Source organism: Pezoporus occidentalis, unplaced genomic scaffold (genome assembly GCF_034315485.1).
Source record: "Pezoporus occidentalis ecotype Australia unplaced genomic scaffold, CSIRO_AGI_Poc_V1 ctg19, whole genome shotgun sequence".
Classification (NCBI taxonomy): domain Eukaryota; kingdom Metazoa; phylum Chordata; class Aves; order Psittaciformes; family Psittacidae; genus Pezoporus; species Pezoporus occidentalis.
In genome coordinates, this window is record NW_026913748.1 from 8,521,133 (window position 1) to 8,547,176 (window position 26,044).

At 42.0% G+C, this 26,044-nt stretch overlaps 1 protein-coding gene across 10 annotated transcripts in view; it reads left to right on the forward strand.

Annotated features, from left to right (window-relative positions):
• Window positions 1–18,305: 18,305 nt before the first annotated feature.
• CALD1 (caldesmon 1) overlaps window positions 18,306–26,044 on the forward strand; it is a 197,047-nt gene continuing 189,308 nt past the window's right edge. For 3 of the 10 annotated variants that reach the window (XM_062616684.1, XM_062616688.1, XM_062616686.1), the window contains exon 1: window positions 18,308–18,557. The gene's annotated coding sequence lies outside the window, so the exon portion shown is untranslated. Of the gene's footprint in view, window positions 18,558–26,044 lie in introns of all 10 variants that reach the window. The other 7 variants (XM_062616680.1, XM_062616682.1, XM_062616683.1 and 4 more) reach the window with 6 other exon arrangements.

A 26,044-nucleotide genomic window follows, 5' to 3' on the forward strand; every position in this document is an offset into this window, starting at 1 on the left:
GCCATTTTTCCAGCACAGTTACTCCTGGGATTATTTTAGACCTTGTTTGAAGGCTCATAAAGGTTCTGTTACTTTTCTAATTTGGAAATAAAGAAGGCTTATTATTTTTAAGGGGCTAAGGACTTAAACCTTTTAAGCAATTATTTCCATGGTGCAGTACTACCCGTAATTGTGAAATGATAACTGAAGCCAAAGAGATCAAGATCGTAAAAATTGGTTTGACATGAAAAAGGAGGGGAAAAGCCAACAAGATTTTGTAGTATGCCAGAATACCAAGCCTCCCAAACATTTGGAGGAATTAGGTTAGCAAGAGTGAATGAAAGTACTTAGACATACATGAAGGGTTACAACAACAAGCAGAAGCAGCTGGATGTGCAAAATCCCCTCTGCATATCAACTGGGAAGGAGAGGAATAAGAAAACAATGACCCAGTTTTGCTAAAATTTTCAAACTATAAGAGTCAGGAGTGAAGATAATTTTTAATATGAGAACTCTCCTAGTTTATTCCTATCACTACCTTAGGTAAGGCTGGCTTTCTCCCTCTGCTGCTTCTGAGCATCATGTATTACTTGAGCAGGAATATGGTGACTCTTCCATACTTTAAGGGCACAAAAGGATGTAGGAAGGGGTAAAAATCTGTAGGATATCTTCAAGCCTAGATGAAAGCTTGCTTCTTATTTTTTTCATTTTTTTTTGTACAACTTCCAGTTACGAAAAGAAATGATTTAAAATTGGTCATAATAAATTGCTAAATGATTGACAGACTGACCTGGGAACAAGCCCTCTCAATTCACTGCATAATAAGGAACAGTTAGAGGGTGAAAGAAGCTTTTCTGGCCAGTGACTTCACAGTGCAAGCTTCACATTAAAAGCTGTGCATCCACTTAAAACATGGTGTAGCCAAGCAGGAACAGCTGCCCACCAAAAGCTGTAGCTCTCTAATCATGGAAAGTTTTGCACTTGTCTCTCTTGGGTTCAGCTCATCTCCTGAGTTCAGTAGAGCTAGAAATCTCCATGAAGGTTTCTCTTCCCTCTTAGTATGTCTCCTCTCTTTTAGATGGCTATACTTCTCAGCTCTGTATGTTCAAGATGGTAAAATAAGTTGCTCTAGTAATTGATTCTTTAATACAGTGGATAGGTGTGAAAGAGCTAACAAGGTGTTGGGATTGAGCAGAAGAAACAAAATTTTTATTAACAGGATAAATTTACAATAATTAAAAAAAACTGGTCCAGGCTCTGCAAGCTCGAATGGAAGCTGTGTTTGCGTTACGGTTTCTTTGCAATCTCAAAGTGTAGACACTTGTTTTTTTAATTCCTGTTTAAAGAGAGACTTGCTGATTCTAGAGGCTCCCTGTAAGGCCTGAATGATGCTCTGGAGAAGTTTAAATTGATAGTGAAGTCCTAACTCTGTGACGTGTAACTTTGGTCTCCTTCATGCACTGTGGGGAGTCCTGCTGGGGCCTGCATGAGTATAAACGGGCCTGGATGTGATGCAGGAGAAACAAGTGCAGTGAGGATAAAAAACGGTGGACAGTATGCAATAAAACTGAAGGTGTTCAGAGAGCTGATCTCTGCTGGGGCAGGATGCATCTTTTCTTAAAAGCCACATGAGGTTTCAGTGTGGTTAATGTCTGGATGGGAGACCACCTGAAAAATCCTATAAATCACAGATGCTCATCAATATGAGTTTTAGAATGGCTCAGCCTGAAAGTCTGTATTTGCTGTTGATTTAGCAGGAGGAGGAGTGAGAGGATACTGTATCTAGAGAATTAGAATCTGTGTTCTCTGCAGTTGTCATGCTTGTTTGCATGTTTTTTAAGGAAGGAATTAAAGCTGAAAATAGTCTCGGGAGACTCCATGCACAGGGAGTAGGGCAAGACAAAAATGCAGCTTTCCACGTGCTTGAGAGTATTCTACACCTTCAGAAAAGGGAATTTAAATGCCTTAAAACAACAGGGAAAGAGTTCAGCCAGTTCCTCAGAGTTGTAAAATCCTTCATCACTCACTACTGTCCCACTTGATTTACACTGCTCAAGGTGGGCCAGCCACACTTGAGCACTACAATAGCCAAATACATAACAATAAAAAGCTAAGAAAGTAATAAAAGTTTTACACAGAGGATGTGACCAGCATAAACAGCTCACAACATCTGTCTAACTTGCAGAATAGGTGTCTGGGGCTGAGCAATCAGCATCTGTGAAGCAAGGAAATAACCATTGTTTTTAAGAAATCATATGCTGCACTGCTCAATCTAAGCACATAGTATCTCTGACCCTGGTGCCCCTCTCTGGTTATGCTTTGGACTCTAGCAGCACAAAACAATTTTGCATCAAAATTTTGGAGCATTTCATTTTTGGCAAAAAGTGCTGTTTAGAGGAGACAAGCTGGGTTGCTAAGGTACTAGGATGTGGGAGAGACTGGTTCAAATCTCTGCTCTCCTTCAGGTCCCAGTTCTTACCAAATTTCTCCCAGCTAATTAGAGTAGGGACTAGACTACACTCATCTACAATACAGGTTAGGTTTAGAGGTTTACTTCTGCTGTAACACAGAAGAAGCCCAACAGGATTAAATGGAAATAAAAATTTAAGCTTCCCGAATGAAATGATTCATCTGATAATTGCCCTTTTGCGCATATTCCCACTGAAATATACTTGCAGACCTTCACCCCTTCCCTTGAACACCCTGTGTTGTAGATGAACTTACTGTTTGTATGTTTGGGGAGCACAAAAGCCCTTACAGGGAAATTAACTCCACTCTCCTATATGTTTACTTGGCTGAGCAAAGCCTGCTGGCTGTAGTATCTGCTGCTATTCTCTAGGCAAAAAATATGAACTGGGTAGACTTGGTTTGTGAGCAAGTGAGCTTTGGCTAGGTGTGAGGTCTGAAGTACTTGACACCTCATTAAGGACTGTGGCCTGAGGCACATTGCTATCTACATGTTTTCATTTACTTACAGTGCTGTATATAGAATATCCTTGGTCTGGTTGGGTCTGCAAAGATCTCCCAGGTGTTTGTTGCATCCAGAGGAAGCCTGCAACACAGAAGAAGCAGAACTATGTGACTTTAAAAGGTTTATGTGAAAGCTTTGTGCCCCTGTGGAAAGGGAAAGAGACATGGTGGCTTTGTAGTGATGACAACAAGAATAAAATACTTCATTTTAAGGTACTTTAACAAGTAGAGCTTGAGTGTATTAAAAAGGAAAATTGCTTGACTTGATTTATTCCTATTGTATATGAAGCCTAAGACTGTATTTGTAAACTCTTTCTTGTATCCACTGGAGACACTTACAACACTACACTATATAACTAGTTAGTTCTCAATAATTGACCTACAGTCTTGCACATCTAGCTGCTCTGTTGAGCTTCAGAAGCCCATTGACCTTAAAACTTTCTGTTCCTGGGCTGTGTTCAGATTTCTTGTGTTGTATGCACACACATGGCCTTTCAGTAAGCTTCTGGGTTCAGGATCTGTTTCCAGTTGCCTTCTGGGGAGATATGAGACTGACATGTAGCTTCTTTCAGTTCTGTACAAACTGATCTCTCTTCTTTGCACCATCTCCAGGCCTCTGTTCTTGTTCTTTTTGGGCTATTGTTTTGTCCTGTGAGGACTTCATGATGAATGGTGAAAGCAAGAAACATGGGTATTTTGCAAAGGTACTTTCAAACCATGTGTACACTGCACTCATGGCACAGTTCATGATAAATGCTCAACTACAGAAAAAAGAAAATACTGCTCTGCAACCTTGGGTTTGTTTACTTCCAACCACTTGGCAGGTCCATCCAGGGAGTGTGGCTGCCTCCTTTCTCTTCCTTCTCTATCCTTATTTCTATTAGCTTCTGCTAGTGGTTTCTCTTTAAACAGCTATAATAAGACTTTTTTTCTTCAGCCCCCTTGGAGATCGATCATGCTTAGCCTGCTCCACCGTGCACCTCTTTGTTGGAACTTTGTTATTACTGAGATAAGGGCTGCAGGCCAGTGGATTCTTTGGAGCAGAGACAACGGCTCTTGACAACTGCTGTTGCACTCTAAAGACTTAATGACTGGGCCATCTGCACCCCTCATCTACTTTTCCACAGATCCCACCACTCAGATTGACTCCTGTGCCCATGCTGCACACATCATGACAGTAATACAATAGACAGGATGTCATTTAATATCAATAGTCTGGATGTCTTCTGCAGCCTTAGCAGGTGCTAAAGTTTTGTAAATGTATTTTTCCATCCATGCATTCTTAGTCATATGTAAACTTAATATCCCTGACTGCCATACAAGCACCAGAAAGATTAAAAATTATTTCAGTTGGTGGGAACCCTGACGATCCTGTCTCTGTAGAGAGTGGTTGTTTGAGAATATTTATGAGTTATAAAGCCAGGGAAGGTAACAAAGAAAGATGAATGAAATTTCAGGTTAGAGAGCCTATCTGTGGACATGCAGATGGATACAACAGGAAAAAGAAAGCAGCATCTGTGATGATGTTTGGAAAGCATCATTGCACATAAATTACTAGCACTGTTTAGAAATAATCAGGAACGGGTAAATCTGTGCGTCAAAGCAAATAACTACTGTAAGCCATTGCTTATGACATGTGGTCATGTACCAAAGTCATTACTCTGAGTCAAAAGTCTGAGTCTCCTTCTGAGGCTATATTTCAGATGTTCTAGCCCTGTATGTATATAAAGGCTGCCCAGAGAGCTTGTATATGAGCCTGTAGCACCATGAAGGAAAAGGATGCTTGTAAAGGTATGAGTTTGAACAGGGAGGGTGCACTGAAGCTGTGTGGATGCCTAGGAAACAAATTGACATTGGAAGTCACAATGGTTATTATCAGGGGATATTGTGTAAAATGGTAGACTCTTTTTCAGTACTATTCTTGATGTTCATAGTTTTTCTCTATGAATGAATCAGGGCGGGGGGGGGGGAAATACAACTAGAAAAAAAGAAAGCAGCAGACAGTAAACTAATGATATGGAAAAATCCAGAGATGGGTTGGTGAGTAAACTACCTGTATACTTGGGCTAGCTCAACAAATTATGTACTCTGCAATTGCACGTTCATGCATCTGATATATCTCAGAGGAAAACAAGAGGCTGGAAAGAGATCGTGTGGGGTTGAAATTGTTTGGGATGAAGTGTTTTGGGGATTTTTCTATAGAATTCATATAAATTTGGTTACTGAAGACATGAGAAAAACACAAGTTTTGGTAAAAGTAGAATCAAGGCAAATCTTTTTGAAAAGGTAGCCATTTAAAAAATATCTGACATTTTAAAAATTAAAATGCTTCCGTGTGAGTAAAAGCCTCTCTGATGACATTGCCTTGTAACTGAGGGAATCACAGCCATCTGGGTTGTTTTTGTTTTGTTTGTCTGTCAAACCAATCTCTCATGTGATATATTCTGAAAGCTGCCAAATCCTTTTAATACTTGGGTGGCCTGGGCCTGAAACAATTAACGGTCCAATTTCCCATACTGTTGCAGTATGTAGCCACCAATATATTTTTTTCTGATTGAATTTGAACAGAGAGATTATAAAGAAATGAATAAAAATCTCTTTTGCTAATCTTTCTGAGCGTATGAAGTCTGTGTTCATAAGCCAGAATTTATATCACATGATTTATATAATCAATCACAACAAATCTGGATGATAAATTGAAAAAGCAATAGGGAAATTGGTCACCCTAACAAAAAGCTTAAGAGAAGCACTTTCCTGGATATTATTCAGTGCTTCCTCACATATCCTTGGTGGCTTCCAAAAAAGACCAAGATAGTAAGCGAGGAATGAATAATATTGCAGCAGGAGCTAAATTTTTTTCCACTGGAGTGGTTTTTTACATGTTCTCTGAATTTCAGTGGAATATGTTTTGCAGGAGTTTTTTGTCTCTTTTTGAGTGTTATTGAAAAAAATAGAGAGCAGTTGAAGCACATTTTTCTAGCATTCATCTTTATTTCTGATATTTTAATATAAAGTTCAGTGAGGAATTCAGTGGCATTGCCAGGAGAAGGTACATCTGAAATTTCATTTAATTGAAAATTTTTTTCTTCCTTTCAATTAAATAATGAAGGCAAGGGTAATCCTGAGATGCTGGAGATTACCATGGAACAGACTTTTGGGACTTTGACCACCCCAGAGATGTGTTTGGGTAGAATTTTGCCCATTCATAGCACTGCTCAAGTATTGTGCTCAGCATGCCTTGGGCACAGGTACAGGATAGGACAGCTTGCATCCACTGTGAGGGAGGGTACAGCTCCTTTGCACTATTTACGTTTTGCAACAGTTCTTCATGGCTTCAGGCATGTGCTGAGCACAATAAATGCCAGTGGGAATGCAGCTGTGTGCAGTGCTGAGGAATAAACCCTGCTTATGTGGGCCAAGAAGAATGAGCAAATCCTCTCACTGTGATTTTAGGAGCTCCTGACATATGCTAGAAGCAGGATGACAATAGTTTGAAGTATACAATTACACATTCAAATGTGTATAACTAACCTACTAACCTAGTAATGCAGTCAGCAGCTTAACTGTCTTGTAGTCTGGTTCAGGGTCTGTCAGAGAGGAGACTGGTATTTCAGTGAAGGCTGGTGAATTTATCTGTGATATGATCAGGGATAGGAGGTGTTGCCAATCAGACTGTGCAGGGACTTAGGCATGCTGTTTGTTTCTTTGATATTTGCATTGCAAGCATCTGTATAAGGAAACCCTTTGTGATTTTGAGGAAGCATTCAATTACACGTAACTGCTCAGAAGCCAAGATAAATCTGAGATAAGTGTTAGTTTTTCCAATGAAATATGGAATATTTAAATCTTAATTGGATCCTATAGATAGCAACCTAAATGCAGGAATGTATTCCTGACCCATGATCCACTTGGAGTCTCAAAAACTAAAGCTGTTTCTTAGAAAATGTATCAGCTATGATTTTTTTGCCTGTGATGTTATAGTGTGCTAGGTTCTGGAAAAAGTCAAACTTGTGATATTTCTTCTAATGAATCCAAACAATAGCTATTAGTTAGGAATTCACGCATGCATTCTGACACTGAGAAGCAGCTCAGACTTGAGGCGTATGAATGTTTATCTTGGTGGTTGATATCATATGTGGTAGATGTTGGCAAGGACATCCCTTTCTTTTACCCAAAACCATTTAACAGAGATGAAAAGACTTTTGTAAAGGCAGGCATAATTCATTCCACATTTGTGCTTAGAAGAAGTTAATTGATTATTTTTTGTTTATGGAAGTTGTCTTTGTGGCTGAAAATAATAAAGATATTAACCATAAGCCACTGCTGACTGGTTTACATCATTGGTATCTAAACTTGCAGCCCTGGGAATTGCTTTTAATGACTTGTGAGGCTGTGTAAGAGAAATGAGAAGAATGTGGTGATGGTGCTGCCTTAATAAAAGGTAGTATATGATAAACTAGAGAGTTTAATGGAAGAATAAGTTATTTTCTTCATAGAAAAAGTTAATGAATGCTCACCAAAATATTCTTAAAGATGTCTTTTCAATATCTAATATTGAAAAGTGCAACATTTCAAAGATAAAAACATTTCAATTTTATCAAGCCAACTTGTGAGATCTACTTTGAGAGGGATATGCTGAACATGCATTGCATGGGCAGCCCCATGTTATTTTTTTGTGGTAAAACATAAGCCAGGAATACAGTGCACAGAGTATGCATGATGGCAAAGAACATGCTTTATACCCATAGAAATCTGTGACCTGCTTGCATTATTAGGTTCCCACTGATGTTGCTAAAGAAGATAAGCAGAAGATAAGCAACTTCCCTACAGCAGTTGTTATTCCAGCGATTCTTGTGTCTACTGTTACCACTGCAAAAAGACACAGGAGCATTGCAGTCTTCCCTGACATTACATGGATTGCTTGAGGAAGCGGTATCTGAGGAGATACCGTGATTTACAAGAGAATTCTAGAAACCTGGTAGGAACATTAGTATCACATTTCCATTATTCCTGAAACAGAACTGGAGGAAGATCATTATAAGTACTTGAAATATAAATTCAAAGGAATGAATGGGAAAAATATGGAATTATTTCCCCAGTATCACATATTTTTAGCTGCTACTAGTGTACTTCATAGAGCTGGCACTCGGTGCTCAGTTGCCAGCTTGAATTATTCATGAAGAAATAAGGTTTTAATCTAAAATAATAAGAAAAGGTAAGGTACTTGAACAGAATGTGCAAATATCAATATGTTGGGGGGTTATACTAAACTTCAGGAGTTCACAGCTTGTCACAGAAGGTGAACACGGGTCATTCTGGAAAGGGACAAAGAGAAATTGGAGCCACTCAGGAGATCAGATATTTTAATAAGTGTTTGGTGAATCAATCGTCAAATTCATGGTCATGGGAGAACCAGAAGATCACAAAGTAACTTTTTCAGGTATGTGTGACCCCTGCCTAGAGAATTAAACCTAGCACTTTCAGTTTTACCTTCTGAACAGAGGGCAGGCCAAAGTAGATTTGATAGAATATGCTCAAAGCAGGAAGCAACAATCTAAATCAACCTCTATTTTGCCATAAACTGTGGCTAGACCACTTGCAGAGCAAAGCACAGGGATTTTATCTCTTGGAAGCAAAGTCATTTTGAAGTGCAAAGGAATTGGACACTGGAACTGTGAGAAACATATGAGCTGTTAATCCTCTTTTCTTTATACTTCTGTAGTTACCTCATCATGAGTACCAGTGATTTAGCTTATATAGACAAATAGCATAGCTGCCTGCAGTTCAAAATCCCAGCTGCCTCCTCATAGTTTTCCCTTGAGAAATTCTGTCATGCTCCTTCATCAGTGCAAATGATTAAGGCACACTGGGAATATTGGAGGATAGGAAATATAGAATGAAATGTAATTTCAAAATACATAGCATGGAGGCTTCTGAACTGGCCCTATTCTAAAATTTATATTGAATTTTTTATTTAAATGAAGCTGCTGCAAGGAATTGCCTGTCAGAAGACGTTGCCCAGAGCTCTTCAGAGGAAGCTGTGTGTGTCTAAATTTGGAGAGGAGCAAATGTCATGCTCAATATTTAGTGAAAAAGGCACTATCCCTCTCTGTCCATATGAGAGCAGGCAGGGAAAGACATTCTGCTACATCCCCTGTCGCACTAAAGGCCGCATCCTTCTGAGAAACAGCCTGCTGGAGTTCATACTTTCCCAGGATTGCTAGCATGGAGTCTTGCCTGTGCACAGTCTGATACTTGGAAATTCCACCAGCACAAGCATCTCCCACAATCAACTGCTGTGGTGTAAACAGAAGGACCACCTCATGGGAGCTGGAATCCTAACTGAAGTTACTAGGCAATGTTGAAATGGGAATAGTCATCATTTCAGTGACGCCTCTCTCGGCTTTGGGATATGGCTTGGGAGCATGTGCTGCTGAATGACTGATGGGGACTTGGTGTGCTTCTATATCCAGTTCTCAAATTTGGTCCACAGTATTACATAAGCTGCATTGCTAATGTTTCTTCGTTTTCTCCTCCTTCTAATTTTATTTTGAGGCACATATTACAGTTCTCCTTTTCTCCACTGGGTAAACCCAAGGGCAGACAGAGGTTTTGGCTTAGCAAAATGCCTGGAACTGCTGTCAAGGCTCTGTCTGCTGTGCCTGCTCCTCTTTCCTATAGATTCCTTGTCTGTGGCAATGACAGAAATTTGTCTTTTCCAAGAAAGTGGCAAAGGCTTGTTCTGTCTGGAGGGACTGCATGGCTGTAAGACTGAGGGAGGGATATACGCTGTCTGATGCATAGCTCCTTTCACAGAACCACCATGTTACTTTGGCATAGCCACAGTTAGCTCTAGCTGGCTTCTAGCTGTGGCTCTGCCATTACATTACACAAGGTTACAGGGTGTGATGCAGGGCACTAGAGATCTCATTTTTTCACTCGTGCTTGCACTTGCTCAGCATGTGGCACAAAGTGTAACTGGTTAATTCGTTCGGAGCTGGCACAGCTCAGCTCTGTCTTCTGCATGTAATAGCAATAGGAGTGTGAAAGTAGACGCTGGGTGTTCATTTATTTTTCATCATCTCTTTCTTCTTAGTGCCATGTGTGATGAGGTCTAACAAGTCTTGTCTCCCAGTCTTTTGCCATGCACCCTGCTGCCTCTTGTCTCTATGTCCCCTACAGTGTTGTAGCTTCTTCCTGTCTAACATAGTCCTTCCTCACCCTCTTTCAGGTCTTCCGCTTACCCTGCTCTCCTGCTGTGAGTGAAGCTATGTGCTGGTAACCTTGTGCGAGATGCATGGCACAGCTGGTCTTTCAGTGGGGGGTCTACCCTCTTGAATTAGGGAGTGGATCATGATAGAGAACTTCTGAGTTCCTTTCTTGGTTCTGCCAGACACTGACTGCATGATATTATACAAGGATAATGTCATGCAGGATGCATGATGTTGTATGCAATGGATATAATGTTATATGCAATGGATATAAGGAAGAAGTTTGGATATAAGGAAGAAGTTCTTTACTGTGAGGGTGTTGAGACACTGGAATGGGTTGCCCAGGAAAGCTGTAAATGCTCCATCCCTGGCGGTGTTCAGGTCAAGGCTGGACAGAGCCTTGGGTGACATGGTTTAGTGGGAGGTGCTCTTGCCCATGGCAGGGGGGTTGGAACTAGATGATCTTAAGGTCCTTTCCAACCCTAACTATTCTATGATTCTATGATTCTAAGTCACTGAGAGCCAGGACTACATTGGACTGAAGTCTTAAGTGATGGGAGACTTATTAACTGTGCAAATATGAGTTGGATGTCTGAATATACCTTTGTCGATCTACATTGGTCTCTTCAGTACCTTGTTTTCCATCTTTAAAAAGGAATCTTGCTTTCTATCCTATCATGAGCAGGCTGGAAAGTGGTGACTCTATTGATGCTATTCCATGCATGTGCTTCATGTATAAAAGGGGGACAGTAGCAGATTCATTGTTTGAAGGAAACACCATCAGAATCAGGTATTCCTACCAGCAGCCTACCAAGTAACTCTAGTAGATTTTGTTGAGTAAGCACAGCCTTCAGTTGCATGAGGCGCCTTTCTCTCTCTGTGGCTTGCCATCCCTAGGGACATGACCATGGAGAAGCAGCTGCAAGTGTTGAACTCTGTTATAGCAGCCAGAGCTGCACAGGAGACCTAAGTGAGGATCAGAAAGATTATTTGCAAACATGGGCATGTGTGGGACTTAGATGGACTTTATCTGCTAAGGTTGTGTTTTTCATTTGAGCCAGAGTTAATGACCGAGACCTAACCTTTGCTCATTGCCTTGGCCAAACTGCTGAAGCTGAATAGTTCATTAGCATCGGAGCACAAAGGGGCCCGGTTCTCACATTGCTGTAACAATGGGCTACGTCAGAGAATATTGATTTGATTAGGCTGACATTTGGTTTACCCCAGTCTAAGTGAGAGGAGAATCAAGGCCAAGGAATATGCCTCACCCTCAAAATTCCTGTACCAGCAGCTGTACAATTTGTAACCCCTCTGCAAAAGTAGGTGATGGCACCATCTTTTCTGCCTGGAAAACAACACTCAAAGACAAATTTACAAAGAAGGGGCATGTACAGTGCAATTGTTTTGAGCAAATACACTGAGTTTTCTCAAACCAAGGCAAATCGAGAATGTGTGCAAATTTTCTGGGCACCACTAATTTCATTTGCACTTAATTTTTCATGGCTGGCGATGGAAAACAGGGGTGTTTGGAGAAAGATAAACATCTGTTGTTCATATTTTGTACTCTGCAAGAGAAGTGGGTATGCTCTTCAGGAAGAGCATGCCCATTTCTGTCCCTGAGGGCAGAGTTCCCTTACCATATGCTAGCCTGCAGAAAAAGTGTGTAAAAGCCCTATTTTCCAAAGCAATCCCCTCTACTAATGGGTAAAAGTGCTGTGAAGTCTCTGTTCTTTGGGGGGCACTGTGTACATGTAGCTAGGCTTAGCCTTGTAGTGGAAAAGTGTAGGTATTCTGTTTTCTTTGGAACCAGAATGGACCGCTATGTTGTTTGTTTTGCTTTTAGTAAGGTAAAGTCACTGTGCCCCTGATGAATTCTTTCTTGTTGTGGGTAAAATGTCTCTTTCCAGCAGGCTTTAGGATCCTTTTTTTTGTTTTGATTCTTTAGTATATAAATGTGCTTTGCATATATTTAGGTGGCTAAACCAAGAGAAATAAAATATCACACTTACCAGAAATGGGCATATACACCACACCAAAATGAATGGCAATTGTACATAATTATATGCCTACTTTTTAATTTCTTTAATCCAGTGCAAGGATGTGCTGCTTTTGGTACCATTGGACTGATTCCTACTGTCAGGGTGCTAAAGACACTCTTCCCCATAGCAGCGGGGGGGTCTTTTCTTTCCCAATACCTTTATGCAATTTGGAACTGGTATTGTCTTCTGCCCTTCATTCCTTGCTTGTTTATCGCGGTGTGGACTGGTGAATGGCACGTTTTATCCCACACCTTAAGCATTTTTGCATTCAGAAGACTCATAATGCTTTTCAGGAAGGAAAGAGAGCACAATTGTTGCCACTCGTAGGGGATTTATGGTACTTTGGGTGGGAGACCTAGTGCCTTGGGGTTCCCATTTGTCAGTGCAGCTCTTCTGCATATGCTAAACACCCACAATGCAAATGGAGGGGTCTGTCTCTTCCACTGGATATACACAGGTCTTAGAGAGACTGAGGCTGGCATCTGTGTTAAGAATGATGTGCATCTCTCTTGGTATCTACATTCTAGTCCTTGTTACTGTGTGTAATTAGCACCAGCTTTTCTTTCATTTCCAGCTGACTGACACTGTACTGGACGCAGCCCTGTGTTTGAAGAGGTGCTCGTATTCCTCTGCTCTGTTTTCTGGAAGCTTTTACACCCTGTTTGAGCACACTGGAGGCTTTGAAGTCCTATGGATTGTACTGTTCCAGGCCAAAAGATATTGCCTGAAGCAGCATGTGTAAAATTTTCCTAAAAAGCTACCTCTGCTTCTGTAACATAGAAAAGCTTGTCTGTGCCCAGGAGGTAATCATAAGGGTGATCAAATCTGCTCACGGTGTGTGGGCTTCTCCCTCACACCCTTCGAAGCAATCCCCTAGACAGAACTGCCAGCTGGGTGGCTTGCTCACAAGTCTAAGCTTACCTTCATGTCAGACATTCACAGCTGTGAGCACCACCATCTGGCCTGTATCCTCTGTATATAAGATTAGGCTGACTTCAGATGAGCTGTGGAAACAGCACAGCCATAGCATCATTTAGAAATCATCTGCTAGGGCAGAGAAAGCCCAAGCTGTGGTCTCTTTATGAGGGGGTATGAGAAAATGTGCAGAAACAAACTATGCTTTCCACTCTGGCCTGGAGCAAGAGAAGGAGGTGTGAGCTAGCCCAGGGTGCACACATATTTCCTGCCTGCCGCTCCATTGTACCAAGGGAAGAAAAAGCAAAGTCTGCTAAAGAGAGTGCCTCTACCTATCATCTAAGTTGGTTTCCCTTCTCTACTGCTCCTAGTGCTGAATTTCCTCTGGGTATGCTCCTCATCCAACCCAGTTCCTTGCGCAATTGTGTCCTTTGGTGACCAATGGATGTATAGTCTTCTTTTCTTCCCACCCAGGCAATCAACACAAGTTCCACATACACTGGTATATGCAACAGGGCTTCCTGAAAGGTATTGCTAGCCTGGGCACCTTGTATGATCTCACAACAGCTCCCCTCATCTTTGGTGCGCAACTTAAAGATCATTTACATTCTGGAGGGCTGAAAGTGAAGAATGATGCAGTTGTGCCTGGTATTTTAGGGGTGCTTGGAGATACTCAACACAATTGAATGTTTCAATATACAGTGAGGAGCAGGTTGTTTAACGTTGCCAGGGAAGGAAGTCCTATCTCCTCAAAAGGTAGTCTTCTGATACCTCCTTTAGCTGCCTAGAGGATTTACAGGGTTGGACTGAGGGTCTGCCCCTGCCATATGCAGCCATGCAAACCTCCAGGGGTATGTTTTGTTGTTTTAAGTGTTAAAACTCACTTTCCTGCCCTGCTCAGAGACTAAGAGTGTTAGGCTTTTACTTACAATTAACAGTTCCACCACATAGCTGTGAAGGCAATCTAAGTATGACAGATAAAATCACTATCAGTTGGGTTAGAGGGCATTTGGTAGAGAGAGAGCAGTGCTCAGCTGTAGCCGTCCGCGGTTGCCAGACTCAATGGATGCTGCTTGCTGCTGCTGACAGTATTATCTATTGTGTCTGTGCCCCACACTAGCACTCCAGCGTGTCACACCTTTGTTACTGGTACCAGGACTGGAAATAAAGACCACTTTCCTGTCAGCAAGGCTGAGCGACATGTCTTCATTACCCTGGTGCAGGAGGAAGCCTGCCTTTTTGTGTCTGCCTGTGTGCTAGGGAATAGGGTTGGTTACTCATGCATAGACCATGCTACTGCTATTCTCCTAAGCAGAGCTTTGGTCTCACAACCTAAACATGAAGCATCTGTGCTAGTTGCAGCACAGAAGCTCCTCTCTAAAGACTTCTGTCTTTATGGTGGGAGCACTAGGGTAGTTTTGACCCACTGTTAGCTGTGGGAGACCACAAAAAAAAGTAGATTTTAGGCGTGTGAGGCAAATTGGGTACAGATGGAAAGAATGGCCTCCCTCACGGTGTATTTGATGCTCTATATTCATCTTGCTGTACTGTGGGAATATGCAGGTGTGGGGAACATATTTGCTCTTAATTGCTGAAATGGCAGCTGAAGACATTGCAGGGACAGTGGTGGAAGACTTAGTGCTACCCAGCAATGGCCACATGCACCATGTCAAATGAAGAGAAGAAAAATAATTTTGGGAACCTCAGTCATAAAAAGTGACTTCATTTTGAAAAGCAAAATATCATCTCTCCCCAAATACCCCAAAGACTTGTGTGGGAGCACAACTCTACCATTGCAACTGCTTTAGGAAGAAGGCAATTGGATGACTGAATGACAATAATCCAAGCAGTCCCTTTGGCCACTGCTCCCTGCTGAGTCTTGAAGACACTGTAGTGCCACAATATGAGTTCCTTAAGAGTGGCTGTAAGCAGCAATGGGACCTGCTACCCAGGGGATGATTTACAGTGTACTTTCTAGGCCACAGACTTACCTCAGCTTTAGATTGTAAATTTCACAGGAAAAATTGATAAACCCGTGAGAGCCACAGTCAGGTACTTCTAACATGATTCTTCTAAGGGAGGGACTGCAGGCTTAGGTCTCGAAGAATTCACTAACAGCCCAGCACGTACAAGCACTTTGGCTCTTATCGCGAGTAGTCCCACCCTTGCCCTGAGTTATGGAGCTCAAGGGCTTAGCAATGAGCACTTGCAGGGCCCTTACTTACCATGATAAGGTATAGGTATTGAAATTGTGCTTGGTTTGGGGGTTTAATTTCTGCATGTACTATTCTTTCTATATCTTAAATTTGCAATCACAAACTGGGATTCGGGTTATTCAGCTCCCAAAAAGGTTTTTAGCTCTGCACCATGACACAAAGAGTCTGATTGTTAAAGGGGATAAGAAAGTGTGGCTAGAGTGGCAGCCCTGCTGCTGAAGGCATGGACTATCATAGTGGTGCCCCAAATTCTTACAATTGTGGATTTAGGCATTTTATCATTACATGTTTACAGGTGGCTTCTAGTCTTAGGATGCAAAGGGGCACCCACTAGAATTTAACTCCATGTCCTTCATAGCTCAGGTTTTCAGTAACATCTTCAGGAAAACTATGGTATCTGTGCCAGTTCATTGGCTTTGAAATTTCAAGTCATGGAATTCAGAAGTTTAAGTGAAATTCAGCTCAAACTTTACATTTCATAATATCATTTCTCCGAAGCAAAATTGGTCTTTTTGCAGAATTTTAATAGCAAAGTGACTTGGAACACAGAGTTTGGCATGCTTTACATGGGAGCATTGAACTCATAGTAAGTCTCTTTCAAAAAACAAAGTTGCTTTCAGCTTTAAGTAGTGTAATACCTTCTAGGTTCCTGCATGTGGACACTGAGATTAGCAGGGGCTGGTGGCAATGATGGAACAAGAGGCTGCATCAAAAGGAGCATGACCAGTAGGTCAAAGGAGGTGATCCTGCCCCTCTACTCTGCTCTTGTGAGACCCCACTTGGAGTATTGTGTGCACTTCTGGTGTACTCAACATAAAAAGGACATGGAACTGTTGGAACAAGTCCAGAGAAGGGCCACGAGGATGATCAGGGGACTGGAGCACCTCCTGTAGGAAGACAGGCTGAGAAAGTTGGGGCTGTTCAGCCTGGAGAGGAGAAGGCTGCGTGGAGATCTCATAGCAGCCTTCCATTATCTGAAGGGGGCCTATAGGGATGCTGGGGAGGGACTCTTCATTAGGGACTGTAGTGATAAGACAAAGGGGAATGGGTTAAAACTTAAACAGGGGAAGTTCAGGTTAGATATAAGGAAGACGTTCTTTACTGTGAGTGTGGTGAGGCCCAAAGAAGCCTTAAATGCTCCATCCCTGGCAGTGTTCAAGGCCAGGTTGGATGAAGCCTTGGGTGTCATGGTTTAGTGTGAGGTGTCCCTGCCCACGGCAGGGGGGTTGGACCTAGATGATCTTAAGGTCCTTTCCAACCCTAACTATTCTATGGTTCAGTTTTCTGACCATCAGCATCCCTTAATCTTCTTTACACCTCAGCCTGAATTCTTCAGTGATTTATGTTCTGAAAATCTGGAGGACAGTAAGATCCAGTGGAGAATTGTAATTTCATCATAAATAATGTCAGTACCTCTATTTGGTCATTGATACATAGGATAATAATTTCTATAGTTAATGGAATGATCTGAGAGCAAGGATTTTTTTCTCCCTTTTCTAGTAAATCGTGGAAAACTAGTTTACATATATGCTGTATGTATTACTTTTAATATTTAAAAGCATCACAGCCACATCATGGGAGATGTCTGGCATTAGAAGTTGTTTCCAAAGGGTTGTTAAAATTAAATAAGTGCCTTCTAGAAACAAGCACCGCTTTGTACTGAATTTAATAAAACTGTGAAATTTAAAGTGACACTAGATTCATTATAGCTGTTTGCTGTAAATTGGCATAGATTTGGTGTTCTGAATATTTTTTTTTTGTGCTGTAAAGATTAGTTTACTGTCTGTGAACTGAATCCTTCTTGCATTATACATGTGACTAAATCTGTGGGGCCCAGTGGCCAGAAAAAAAAAGACCCAGAAAGGCATTAAAATAGTTTAGCCCCTTCAGCTGCGAAGTCATGTTACACATATTTTCCTCCTAACCAGTTTTGTACATATTATTGTCAAATATGAATCTGCAGAATGTCTCTTGGTCTGGAATTCTGTTCCCTTAAAGCAGTCAGCAGTTCTCCTGCAGCCTTGTTTTAGTGGCTGGGTACATGCGCATGTGAGGAGCTGTGTACTGCGCTGTTTTCCTAGGCAATAATTTTCACGTTTATTTTCACACTTTAACTAGTTTATGTAGCTTTTTTGTTTCCAACATCAGTCTGCATCCATTCTTTCATTTTTTTTTTAAGTTGCCTGCATAATTGGGGAAGTTAGTGTGCAATCGGTAAAGCAAAACAAATATAAAAATTAATACAAGCTTACTTTAGTTATGGTATTCAAAGGTAGTGAAAAGTGTTGGTCATAATATGTCGATGTAGGGCAATCCTCATAGTTTTAATGTTTAGATAAACATCTATATACTTATAAACTAAACCTCTGTATCCAATTAGTCCAACTTGCTAAATATCGTCATCAAAGTTTTGAATCCCTTTAAAAGTTATTTTTCAGAACACGGATATTCTGTATGTAACTTCTGTTGCACTATTTGAAATGGAAACAGGCTGTGAAGCCTGCCAACTCATCTTTCATGTGCCTTTCCCACTGGTGTCTCTCTCTGCAGAATCAAGCTTGCACTGCAGAGTGTTTCTGCTCCCTTTTACATGTGGTCCTTGTTAAAAAAAAAACAAACAAAAAAAACCCCAACAAAGTTTAGCTGCGGTGGAATTATTTACTTTTAAAAAAACTGGTGCAAAAAGTAAATATGTTTACTGTGTCCCTTTCCATTCAGTGTATTTCCTTTTTTAAGCTCCATTTGTGTCCAACAAGACAACCTCTTTCTCCAAGATTAACATTTCTTATGATTGTTCCTGACAGAGGATTTACTTTCAGAGGCCCTGCTAAGGATAACCAAAAAAGGGCATGTAGCAAGACAGTTTTGGCAGCTTGCACGAATTTTCGGAGCTTTTTAGGTCTTGGTTTTCTGATGAGTGGCTTCCTGAGCATGCCTAGGGAATGACAGGCATCTCTGCAGGCAGGCTGAACCCACCTTGGCTTGTGCACAGTCATTGGCTGCCTATTAGAATAAATTGAGGACAATGCATACCGCTGCCTGCCAATTGTAAACATAAGGGATATGTATTCACTTAGCATTGACTTTTGGGAGGGGCCAAGGAAAAGCTGTAGTTTTATTGAATAAGGCTGTGTGTGAGGCTGCTGGTGTGCTTTTCTTGCTGTGCTCCTGCCCAAGCAGCCAGTTATTCATTTCCTTCCTACTAGTTGAAAACTTTTCAGCCAGAGGTAAGGACTTAAGATACATACTTGTCTGGGAGCTAGCTGGTCTGACTGCATTTGCGTTACGGCTAGAGTTTAAGCAGCATGCGAAATCTAACCAGTTGTGGGAACAGTGCGAAAGTGTCGGGTACTATTTTTACTCTCCTCCTCTCTCTGTGCCCCCCCTTTCCAGATGTTTGAGGTGAACTAAGGGAGATATCTATGCTGGGTGGGTAGAGGGGGTGCATGCTTGCCCACCCAAATGAACTGTAGTGACGAGGTGCTGCGCGCAAGGCTTTGGGTGCAGGGCAGGATGTGTGCTGGTCCCACTCCTGCAGCAGGCTTCTTAGTAGAGCAATAATCTGTGTGTTGTGTTCCCCCCACACACCTTTTTTTCCTTTTCTTTTCTTTCCTTTCTTTCTTTTTTCTTTTTTTAAAGGAATTGCAATGAAAAAGCTCTTAATGTAGTAATGACTGATGAAATGCTTTTCATTTTGCAACTTAATACCTAGGCTTTCAGGGCAGCCTGACTGTAAAGTCAGTCTTCCTGCTGTAACTGATACAGATACAGTAAAGCTCTGGTTAATGTAACTGATCAGATCCTTGCTGAGCAGATGTCAGTCATGGCAGCCTTTCATAGGAGTACTGTTGACAATAGATGGCATCCGTTTTTGTTTTCAGCTCTCAACATGCGTAGCAGTGTACTGGCAGAATGTTTCTTGTGAAGTTGTCTTTCCTGTTAAAGGGGAGAGAAAAATGTGCTTGGGTAGGACCGGAGCTCTTAAGAGTCTGCGTTTGTGTCAGTCAGAGTGCTGCCAGGGAGAGCCAGCAAGCAGGCTCTGCTTCCCAGGTCCTTTGACATGCTCGGACAGTTTGTAAGCATTGTGCAAGGCTGGCTGCTGATAGCATCATATTCTGCATAGCAGGGAATTTCTCAGAGAAAAAATGAAGGAAGGGATGAAGTTAGCAGCAGACGGATACTTGGGAGCAGCAGTCATTGACCAAACTCTGGCCAGACCTACAGTGATAGAACTGATTTTTCTCATACATATTGCTTGGAAAAATGAGCAAGATAATTTTGAACAATTACTTTTTGGCGAGTATATATAATTTCTTTTCAGAGGAATATTTCTTTTCAGAGGAGTATTTCTTTTCAGAGTATGCAGTTTCAATGGAATTTTGCTTTACTGAGAAGGTTTCTCTTGCTAAAAGGCATACAAGAGAATAATTTGTGAAAATAACACATTCCCTTCTTGGCAGCAGCTCAAAGAAAATAAGGAGGCAGAGTGTTTCTTTTGTGAGAACTGTGTATTTATTATAATTTGTCTATTTTAGATACCATACTGTGAGTGATTGTGCTTGTATGATTTGTCATCAACCCTGGGACCCTACCTCCCTTCTGTCTCTGTTTCTTTAAATGTAGCGGTAGGTTCTCTGTGAGCATATGAATATATAGACAAGTTTCATGCCTTTTTCTCCTGCCATTGAGAGGCAGGATGGCATCCTAAAACTACATATGCCATGCACCAAACCAAATGAAATGGGCTGTTTTAACATAAATCGCAAATGGAACGATGGTTCAAGGAATCGGTCCATTGTCTTAATTAAATTGACTTTAGGGTGAAGGCTGGAGGCTGAACTTTTCTTCAGGTATTTGAAAAAGGGAGGCTTTTTTGATAGGCAAGTTTGTTCATCAGTAAAACCTGCACACATTAATATCTAAGTAACGGTGGAAGGGGAGACACTCTGGATAAGATGCCTGTGAACAGGAGACTAAATTGAAATAATTTGTATTTCCTGAAAACTCCCCTTTGTTGCAGCATTCAATGACAAGAGGATCGATTCCACAGTCTTCATTCACAGATTAGTGTTGGTGAAATCAATACCGTCATTAATGGATGCAGGCTCTGATGCAAGGGGAGTCCTGTGTAGTCTCAATACTCTCTGAGAGTGAGTGATGTAAGCATGTAAGCATTAAATAAAGGATTTTCCACAATTGCTACTTTATGCGCTCACAACATTATTCGGACATGGAGTGGCCTGAGAAAGGGGTAACTTCCCTTGTGCTTTTATTTCCAGTCCAACACTGATAGGTGATGCAATAATGGCATTGAAATCTATGTGATCTGAAAGGTAAGTGGGGTTGTAAGTTCCTCTGGCTAGCATTAGAGGGAAAATTAAAGCACGTTAAGATGGAAAGGTTTCTTACTCCAGGTCTCATTCATTGGACTACACATGGCATGGATGCACACTGGTCAGCATCTGTCTGGACCCATACAGGGTTAGGATGCAGTGCCACTTATTGCACTGGAAAAGGCAAGGCTTTTCTGCTGGTTTGCTGGGGTGTAGCTTCTGTCATATGAAGAGAAAAATGCCAGGGAGGATCTATCAAGGGCCTGGCTGGAAGTTCTTTTTTCACCCTTCCCTGCATACAGTTGGAGTGACTTTGCCTATGGAGGTGATCTTTTTATAGCAGAAAATGACAGCCTGTAGGATTCCATTCCTGCAGGGCAAATAGTAGTTGTCTACCTGAGACCTGTGCTGTTGGCTGCATGAGTTTTAGTTTGTATTACAGTTCAGTGGAATTGTTAACCCCTGTCTGACAAGTGTACAACTTGGTACATTTGCCTGATGTGTATGAGCAAAGGGGGACAGGAAACCATATGCACCTAAGAAACAGAGGGCCAAGAGAGCAAAATTAGCTGTTCATCTGTTGTGCTTCTCTGGAAACCTCCTGGGTATCGGAGAGCACCAAAAAAGGTAACAGGGCAGAATAGAAGTGCAATCCCGTGAACCTTTCATTGCCTTTGAGAGGAGCTTTATGAGGAGTTAGCAGGATCGGGCTCCAGGTGTACAAAGCCTGAGGCACGCAGGCCTGTGACTGCAGAGAGTGGGAGCCTATCTTCAAAGCAAGTTTTCATTCTTTAAAAATTGTCTCTTCTTAGTAACTCCCCCCTGGCAGCTTGTAACAAGAAAGCTGCTTCCTTCTTATTAGAGCTCTCACCTCCAGAAGCGTGCATGTGCAGGGGCCCGTTTGCTGGGTTTGTTTGTAGCTCCTGGGTGGTTTAAAGCCCCACAACCTGGTGAGAACGGATTTTGGGGGCAACTGTTCTGGAAGCAAATCACCTCCCTATGTGTTGGCACTTACGCTTCAGGTGGTGGTGCTTGCTGGGGAGCTGTAGCTGTTGAATGTGTCCAAACGGTTTGTTGAGGATTTGGCTAAGGCTGAAATTTGACTTGGAGGCATTGAAGATCAGATTAGATCTGACCTTTCTGGATGAAACACTGAGGTCATAGGACAGCTGAACTATGGAACAATTTCTTTTTGCTTTTCCTGATGCTTTTGTACAGCTCAGCTAGCCCAGGGGGGAAGGGCGCTCAGTACATTATAATTTGGGATCCCTCCCACCCCTGGGGGAGCTTGCTGCTAATTTTCTTGAAACAGATTTGATTAACCATGAAGGTTAGGGCACGTAACACCGTTATTTAGCTGCTAGCTCTGATATGTTAGCTGTATGGTTTACATCCTGCAGAGCGAAGTGCTTCTTTTCATGTGTGTTTTTCTCTGGAACTGTGCTTAGCGCTTATAAGTGGTGCGGGGCTGGCAGCCTGGCTGCCAAGCAGACACCAGCATTAGCAGTGTGATCTCTATTGTGTCCCTCTTCCCAAGCATCACTAGCAACCTCTGTGAGGAATGCAGCCTTCTGGACTTTCTCACTTGTAAACCTCTTGGCTACTGCTTTGTCTCACAGAACTGCTGTGCATCCAGGTATGGCAGTGCCCAGGCTTGCTGGGCTTCCCAGTGGAGATGCGAGTGGGCTCTAAGCTGGGGCACTCACCTCCTGCAACTATGGCCAGGAATCACCACCACCACTAACTGATGCCTTTCTCCCTCCCTGCCCCATGTATCTGCCCTTTGAAGAGGGAAAACACTGTCTATGAAGCATAGGGGCACCTCCTGATCAGAAGATCCTACCTATAGCAGTGTCCATGCAACTCTGGGTTGAAGTCAGGAAGAAGTGCTTCTGGGGACTGCAGTGGGGGCAGGAGCAAATAACTGAGGAAGCAGGGGGAAGAGAGAAAGGAAAAATGCAGCCATATCTTAAGCCGCTGGGGTAACTTCTCCTTTGAAATTTTTCCTGTGGTCATAAATACCTGGTGAGTCACTTAATGGCTGTGTGTCTGCTTCTGTATCTTCAAGTAAAGGGTAATCTGTACCTTTTTGTATTTAGCCCATATGGCTGCTGGGGCTTAATTCATTAGTGTTTGTAAAGAATTTGTAATGCCAAATGCCAAGTTTAAACACTGGTTAAAACCTTATTTTTGATAGATTTCCCAGCAAAAAAATATAACTTTGGGTTTTTTTTGTATGTTTGGGGGTTTTCTTTGGTTTGTTGTTTGTTTGGTGTTATGTTTTGTTTTGTTTCTTTTCCCACACAAATACCTATTATACTGTGAAGTAATTTCTTTAGATTGTGGGTATAAAACCACTGAAGCCGAGCGGATGAAGTGGAAGATGAGCCAGCAGTGACACTGCCCTGACATACCTGAAGGGAATTTCTGGGTGCTTGCAGCTTTAACTGTGCTTGGTGCAGCTGAGACAGAGCCTTCCTGTGAAGCTGTCATGTGTGTACAAAACCATGGGATGACAGCGTTTGCTTACAGGCTTGCACAGTGTCATAAGCCGGGAAGAGAAGCTGCTGAACCTTATCTGCTTATCCAGTTTCACGCTGATGAGAGCATTTGAAATTGTAACTTGTGGGGTCAGGCCAGGCTGCAGTGGGGGAAAATATTAGGGAAAGATTTCAGGCAATGGAAACAACATTACATGTTTCCACACCCTCTTGTGTACAGAATACAAATAAAGAGCATTTCCCTTGAGACTTGCTGTCCAGGGTGTGAAGCAAAGTGGAACCCACCCGTTTGCACATTTTCTGGTTTATGTCCTTACATGGAAAAAAAAAAAAAAAAAAATCTTTGGAATTTTGCTCATAGAAGGGTTATAAATAGATTTCTGGAGACAAAATTTTGCTGTAAATGCTCTGGGTTTTGATCTATTCAGAAAAGTAACTGTAGGCCAACCGATTTGAGGGTATTGCTAAACGCAGGAAGAATATTTCATTTCACATAGACGGGCATGTACGTGCGTGTGTGTGTGTGTGCACTCACACCCCTCTCCACCTGCATTGACTTTCTCAGTCTTTCTTTTAGGATGAGGAGATCTAAAGGACATGGAAATTGCTGTGTGCACTTTTAAAAGTTAAATAACTTGGAGCGAGGGAGAACCAGCATTTGTGATTCATCAGATTGCTAAGGGAACCTGAACCTATGACAGCTCTGTAAACAAAGCTCCTGAAATTTGTTGGCAGCTTGTTTTATGTCCTTCTCCCAAGCAGCTGGCACCAGCTAGGGAGAAGCTGTGCAAGAAGCGAGCACAGGAGGAGTAGTTCCTGTGCTCCTTCAGAAGCCAAGGTTTGGTCCTGCAGACTCATGCCAGTTGGATTCCAGTCATCTTCAAAGGGAGCTCTGCCCAAGTGAAAGCAGTCTGTGACCAGGCCCTTGTTTGTTTCTTATTTGCAAGGCTTTGATGTTCCCGTTGTCTTTCTGACTGCCACAGGGCATGTTACTATCCTTTTCCTACTTCATTCTTCTCTTTGTCAGTGAGCTCTCTAATGCTGAAACGGCCCTCCTCCCTTCCCAATTTTGTTTTTGTTTTTTTTTGAGCCACGATAGTGTTCAGTCCGGTAAAATCTCTCTCTGGTTCCAGAAGGAAATGCAGAACCTTATTTTAACTCCTCAATGTTTTAGAGGACCTAGCAGTACTTATTTGATAGCCCAGATCATCACTTTCTAATGCAAATTGTTTTACAGAGGACAGTTTCTGCTCAGTCTTCTGGGGTCAGCTGCAGATGGAGCAAAGGCTCTAAGGACTTTCAGTCTGCATCTTCCTAATGACCTAGTAATAACCTGCTTTCCCTTAACAATTTCAAAAGCTGGTGAGCCAGGGCAGAATTTGGCTCTGCTCCTGCCTAGTTAAAGCTCATAGGTTTGGAAAAAAAAATTCCTAGACCTTGGCTGCAATGTTTGGAAATGGGAGTGGGCTGGGTTAAATCTGAGATCAGAAGAGTTTGGTCAGCTCTCGCTTACCTGCATAGCTTTAACCCCTTGGTGCTGCTGTATGCCTCCAGTCAGCATCATTCATAGGAGGCTATGGAGTGCTGCACCCCGGGTCCTCAGAGAGCAGAGGGTTTGCTGCTTTGCATGGCTTCAGGAACAGCTTAGCCCCACGCACAGGGCCACACCCCTGCTATGAAAATAAGGGGTTTCATTCAGATGTCTGATAAGCCACAGGTGCTGCTTTGCCACTTCAAACAAAACTTGGATTGTGAAGACTGAAGTGCAGCATTTTAATTGCTATAAATATGAATAAGAGTGTTTAGGCAATCCAGATGATACTGAGCCAAGCATATCTGTGGCTAATGTATGTTACACTGATAAAAGCAGGCCAGCTGAGAGTTTCCCTACTGCTATGCCAGTAACTTAAAACATCAGTTGTCTGTTTTCTGTTGCATTGGTGAAAATGGGGGAGAAGTTTTAACTTGGGCATAAGCTGACCTGACTCTGATCCTGCTTTACAACATAACAGTGATGTAAACCATATTGTTTGATGCATATGTAAATATATATATATAGTCTGATCTCAGTTACCTTAGTGCAAATCTGTTTGATTTCTTTGAGTTACTCAGCGTTCAAAGTGGACTGTTTGCTATCAGTGACTCCTTTTGGCTTGCTGCACATCCCTAAAGGACAAGGCAGCAGGAAATTGGGTCAAAATCCCAGTAATACGCACTCACTGGGAAATAGTATTTCATACAAGAGAGGGCACTGCAAACCCAGAAAGCCAGTAAAATTCCACTGCTCGTTTGCTCCCTGGTGATTAAAAGGCCTGCCATATATGGGAAAGGTCTGCGCTTCATTCACTCCAACCACAAACGGCTTATTCACTGGACACAGTGCACAATCGAGAAGTAATGCCTTATGACAATAAAAAGGAAAAGCAGCAACTTTTGCTTGTAGTTTGTTTGCAGCTTGCTCTATGTTATTAAAAGCTCTGTAGCTGTTTTTTTTTCTTGTTCCTTTATTTAGATCCCTGTAAACTGCAGTCGGTTTGGTTTGCCGCTTAACTCTCCCCCATAAAACCAGACACACCAGCTTATTTCCTCTCTTTCCCCCTATACAACCCAAACAAGAAAAAGACATTTCCTCTACCAGTATATATAGATGTAGCTCCTCTGTCTTCAGTGCATCTGTTGTGGATTTATATGACTAAAGGCTGGGATTAGCAGACAAAATCCTATTCTCAATAGGCATAATGCACTAACTTTAGCAAAAGCAATGATTAAATGCCAGAATTTCAGAGACAGTGATGGGACCACAGAAGTGAAGCACATAGGAAATGGGTGTATGTATGAATAGGTATAAGTTTTGGGGAAAGAAAGGAGCAATGTACTTTG